This window comes from Oncorhynchus mykiss, chromosome 6, assembly GCF_057628025.1.
Source record: "Oncorhynchus mykiss isolate SJ-2025 chromosome 6, ASM5762802v1, whole genome shotgun sequence".
Taxonomy (NCBI): domain Eukaryota; kingdom Metazoa; phylum Chordata; class Actinopteri; order Salmoniformes; family Salmonidae; genus Oncorhynchus; species Oncorhynchus mykiss.
In genome coordinates this window covers 46181081-46187297 of record NC_143027.1, presented here as the reverse complement: position 1 = coordinate 46187297, position 6217 = coordinate 46181081, and the positions used below count along the sequence as shown (strand labels likewise).

The following is a 6217-nucleotide window of genomic DNA, read 5'->3' as shown; positions in this document are numbered from 1 at the left end:
GTTATATTTCTATGTGTGTTGGCCTAGTATGGTTCTCAATCAGAGGCAGGTGTCGTTCGTTGTCTCTGATTGAGAATCATACTTAGTTAGCCTGTTTTCCCCATTTTTGGGGAAAGAGAGAGAGAGATCAGGCTAGACTTGAGGACGCTTAGCTACTGTCAAACATCCATTGGCACATAAATGTATGTAATAAAATTGAGATAAATGTATGTAATGTCTCTGTCTGGAGCGGCTTTATAAATAAATTCAATCAAACAATGCAGAACACAGCAGAAAGACCTGTTTTTTCCAATTTTGCCCACATTTTAGTATCCTCATTCTGTTTGAAAATGCTGCTACTATTTTGGCACCGCAAATGATCTACACACAGACACACACACCTGGTAGGTGACGATAGCCAGATCTGTTTGTTGGGCGTCTGTTTGTTGATGACGTATGTACCATGGTCTCCACCCACCTTCACTGTCAAGGGGAAAGGAAAGGAAAGGGGGATACCTAGTCAGTTGTCCAACTGAATGTATTGAATTGTGTCTTCTGCCACACACCACTCTGGAGGGAGAGCGAGAGATACAGTTATAATTTGACTTAATAGCAATGATTTATTCTTTATACGACTCATTCAAAAAGACAAATAATTTCTCTATTTCTCAGATAGAACTTCTAAAAACCCTGATGAAGACTACAGACAGAAATGTATTGGTTTTAACAAACAAAAAAATATATTACAGCTTCTTCATTAAAATGGAGGACCAGGGCAATGTTCAACCCCTTAACCAAAGAGCATCCTAATTCAACAAAGATTTACTAGTGTATGTATCATTGCAATGTTTTTCATCCTTTAAAAAAAACAAACATATTCTGTCTACCTACGTAGCATTCACATGTTAGTTATTCAGGACAGGATGCAGAGCAGGGCAGATATACAGTACCACTGTGTCCAGTCTGACACACAGCACAATGTTCCATATCCATAAATAATCACAGGATTTCCAGTAACTGCACCCCCCCATCAGGCACACTGATTTACGTCAAAATGAATGATTAACTTCTCTGCTCTTCCTCTAAAATCTATCCCACTCTTCTTCCTTCCTCCACCTATCACTCACCCTCCTCTCTCACAATCCTTCCTCTCCGATCTCCTCTCTGCTCCCCTCTCTCTTATCCTCCCTTTCCCTCGCTTCCTCAGGCCAGGGTTGACCTCTTAGGCTGCAGCGCAGCACTATGGACTCATTAATAGGTGCTAATGAATATCCCTTTCACATGTTAAGGAGATTAAATGGAGTGTGTGTGGGGGGGCTGCTGGGCCTGGGATGACAAGATAGCATTAATCCTATTTCTAAGGGTGTCACAAAGGTGGACTGCATTTCATAATGGAGCATGAAGTATTCCAGAATGGGCTGTTGATGATTCCATAGTGATAGGGCAGGAATACTTTATTGTAATAATATAAGCCCCTGGCCTTCAATGTCCTCTTCTTTCAAGGACAAGTTTAAGAGCATTGTGATGACATGATATATGATTCAAAGATCACAACCATTTCTAGAGTAGGGCCAAGACCAGAATGTGTGGACAGTGTGTACTCATTGAGCATTGAGATTAAATGTTCCCTAAGCCTGCTACATTAGCATTATGTGTCCCCATGCTACTAGCTACTGGGTGTCAGTAGTCTATATTTTATCTTAGAAGTAGCCAAAATACTGTGTGTGTGTTGTTTATGGTCTCATATGTTTCTCTGGGCAGTTGAAAATAGGGTCAACTGCCAAGTCAGGGACATCGGCCAATCAGTCAACAGCTCTGAAGACAGGCACTGTCCAGCCAGTGATTTAAAAACATACAAGCTTTATTAATCACCTCCTTACAGACAACACAGAGAGAAAGAGGAAGGCAGAGGGAGAGGGGGGAGGGAGACTAAGAAAGGGACAGAGAGACTGCTCTGGGGAGGGAAGGAAAGAGAAGATGTTAAAGTTGAAACACTGATCTAGATCTCCCTGGAGCATTTATCCCAGAGGAAATCTAACAGTGCCAACAAACACACCCACATGTGCGCACGTGCACGCACAGCTGTCAGTGTGTGACATTAATCTAGCCAGTGGAGGTGATGGTGGAGGAGATAGGGTGTGAGTGTAAACGGTCCGTCAGCAGTAACACACACACACACACACACACACACAGTTTAACCATAATCCAGATAGACAACTCTAGCACTGAAGGATGGGAGGGGATTACTAAGCAACTTCCAGACTATTCATCGCACCTAATATAGGTACCGATAAGTGGTTGACTAGTGTGTCAATTAGTTACTAGGCAAATGGAAGACGGTCCTACCCTACAAGTGTATCCTACCACGAAAGAGTTTTGATATCTGCCACACACCCTTTGAATCAGCTTTTGTATTGTAGAGGGAGAAAAACATGCACACATTTAAAAACAATAATCTACTTATCGTTTTATCTATAAAATGTCTTCCACAACTAACTGAATATGTTTTATCACTTTACACGTTTATTTTGTGAGCCACTCCTGTAAACGTCATTTAGCTGATGACGCGTGAGTGGAGCAGGACCGTCTCATTTCAAACAAGAACATTTCTGTCCACGTTCCTTCTCCTCGCAGTCTCTCCTTGATTACCTTTCTGTAACGATCGTTGTTGTAAGGATGGTCGGACCAAGGTGCAGCGTGATGTTAATCATTTTTATTTATGATAACCCCGCACAAAACAAGAAAGAGTAACAAACGAAACGTACAGCTTTGTAGGGCTAAAAGCAACAATACAAAATCAAGATCCCACACACAACATGTGGGAAAGGCTGCCTAAATATGATCCCCAATCAGAGCCATACCAGGCCAACATAGAAAAGAAAAAACTAGACTTCCCACCCTTAGTCACACCCTGACCTAACCAAAATAGAGAAATAAAAGGTTCTCCAAGGTCAGGGCGTGACACTTTCACCTTTTTTAAAGGGAGACGAGAGGACGGAGGACAGTGGATGCAGGAGCAAATCCAATTGAGAAAAGGCCACAGAAACTTAATTGGAAGGATGTTCGAAATGCTTTTAACATTTGTATCCCCATTCTTTTTTTGCAAAGATTATTATGAAAGTTGCCTATTTAGACACTTCTTAGACATACACATGCCTCCTGTATGACCCTATCTGTGAACTAGGGTTCAATATTTTCAGGAGAATCTACCATTTTTCCTTCAAAAGAAAATTGCAAGAAATTACCGGGCTTCCCGGTATTCCTGTTGAAACATGACAAGCTATTTAAAAGCATATAATACCAGCGGAAAAACATCTGACAAAACCACTGTAAATTAACACATATAGAGTGCATTCAGAAAGTATTGAGAACACTTTACTTTTCCCATCAATCTACACACAATACCCTATAATGACAAAGCAAAAACAGTTCAGATAAAAAAAATATATACATTTGAAGTCAGAAGTTAACATACAGCTAAGCCAAATACATTTAAACTCAGTTTTTTCACAATTCCTGACATTTAATCCAAGTAAAAATCCTCTGTCTTAGGTCAGTTAGGATCACCACTTTATTTTAAGAATGTGAAATGTCAGAATAATAGTAGAGAGAATGATTTATTTCAGCTATTATTTATTTCATCACAATCCCAGTGTGTCAGAAGTTTACACACACTCAATTAGTATTTGGTAGCATTGCCTTTAAAAAAAAGATCATACTTTTTGGAGAAATGTCCTCTGGTCTGATGAAACAAAAATAGAACTGTTTGGCAATAATGACCATCGTTATGTTTGGAGGAAAAATGGAGAGGCTTGCAAGCCGAAGAACACCATCCTAACCGTGAAGCACGGGAGTGGCAGCATCATGTCGTGGGGGTGCTTTGCTGCAGGAGGGACTGGTGCACTTCACAAAATAAAAGGCATCATGAGGGAGGAAAATTATGTGGATATATTGAAGCAACATCTCAAGACATTAGTTAATGCTTGATCGCAAATGGGTCTTCCAAATGGACAATGACGCCAAGCATACTTCCAAAGTTGTGGCAAAATGGCTTAAGGACAACAAAGTCAAAGTATTTGAGTGGCCATCACAAAGGCCTGACCTCAATCCTACAGAACAATTTTGGGCAGAACTGGAGACCAGATGCGCTGAGCCGGCTTCATGGCACCTGGCTCGATGCCCACTCTAGCCCGGCCGATACGAGGCGCTGCTATGTACCGCACCGGGCTATGCATGCGCACCGGGGACACCGTGTGCCTCACGGCATAACACGTTGCCTGCCCGGTCCCTCTCTCCACGGTAAGCACGGGGAGTTGGCTCAGGTCTCCTACCTGACTTCCAATAAACTTTTGGGGCTGCATCTCGGGCTTCCAACCGCGCTGCCGTGCTGCCTCCTCATACCACCGCCTCTCGGCTTTTGCTGCCTCCAGCACTGCCTTGGGGCGGCGATATTTTCCAGCCTGTGCCCAGGGTACCTTGCCGTCCTAAATCTCCTCCCATGTCCAGGAGTCTTGCGCTTTCGGCCGCTGCCCGTTACCATGCTGCTTGGTCCTTTGGTGGTGGGTGATTCTGTAACGTTCGTCGTCTTCCTCTGATGAGGAGTAAGAGAGATGGGACCAATTTGCAGCGTGGTAATTGTCAATTTTTAATAAGACAAACTGAACACTATAACATACAAAATAACAAAGTGAAACAAACGAAACAGTCCCGTGTGGTACAAACACTAACACGGAAAATAATCACCCATAACTCAAAAGTGAAACCAGGCTACCTAAATATGGTTCTCAATCAGGGACAACGATAAACAGCTGCCTCTGATCGAGAACCATACCAGGCCAAACACAGAAATCCCAAAACATAGAAAGAGGAACATAGACAACCCACCCAACTCACGCCCTGACCATACTAAAACAATGACATAATAAAATAACTAAGGTCAGAACGTGACATCTCTCTACAATTATTCTGACATTTCACATTCTTAAAATAAAGTGGTGATCCTAACTGACCTAAAACAGGGAATTGTTACTAGGATTAAATATCAGGAATTGTGAAGAACTGAGTTTAAATGTATTTGGTTAAGGTGTATGTAAACGTCCGACTTCAACTGTATAATAAAAAACAGACACATAAGTAAGTATTCAGCCCCTTCACTCAGCACTTGTTTGAATCACCTTTGGCAGCGATTACTGCCGAGTCTCCTTGAGAATGACGCTACAAGCTTGCCACACCTGCATTTGGGGAGCTTCTGCCAGTCTTCTCTGCAGATCCTCTCAAGCTCTGTTGTCAGGTTGGATGGGGAGCACCACAGCTCCTTCCTGAGGTGTTGGATCGGGTTCAAGTCTAGGCTCTGGCTGGGCCACTCAAGGACCATTGAGAGACTTGTCCCGAAGCCACTCCTTCGTTGCCTTAGCTGTGTGCTTAGGGTCATTGTCCTGTTGGAAGGTGAACCTTCCCCCCCAGTCTGGGCGCTCTGGAGCAGGTTTTCATCAAGGATCTCTCTGTACTTTGCTCCGTTAATCTTTCCCTCGATCCCGACTAGTCTCCCAGTCCCTGCCTCTGAAAACCATCCCAACAGTATGATGCTGCCGCCACCATGCTTCACCATAGGGATATAGTGCCAGGTTTCCTCCAGACGTGACGCTTGACATTCAGGCCAAAGAGTTCAATCTTGGTTTAATCAGACCAGAGAGAGTCTCAACGTCAACACTGAAGAAGCAACTCCGGAATGCTGGCCTTCTAGGCAGAGTTGCAAAGAAATAGCCATATCTCAGACTGACCAATAAAAATGAAATATTAAGATGGGCAAAATAACAGACACTGGACAGAGGAACTCTGCCCACTCTGCCCAAATTATAAAACCTGTTTTCACTTAGGCACTACACATTGTGTGTATAACGAAGAATATTTGTATTTATTTAATCCATTCTAGAATAAGGCTGTAACGTAACATGAATCTATTGATGTCTTGTTGTATGGTTGCATTTAATCAACTCAAAGTCACCACACTATATCTGGGGTTCTTAAACTTTTTCAGCCTGGTACCCAAATGGGAAATTCTGTGGGGTCCTGGGACCCAATATGCAACTATATATAAATATTGGTACATTTCATTGCCCTTATGCCTAAAACAAATGAAATATAGACAAAAACAAATAACAATGAAATTAAATATCCATATAAATATATATTAATGTTTATTTTCCCCCTTTAAAAACACTCTTACATATCTGTCTAG

At 42.3% G+C, this 6217-nt stretch overlaps 1 pseudogene; it reads right to left on the bottom strand.

The window, feature by feature from the left end:
- Positions 1-250: 250 nt before the first annotated feature.
- The window catches only part of LOC110526904 (uncharacterized), a 30380-nt pseudogene continuing 24413 nt past the window's right edge, over positions 251-6217 (bottom strand).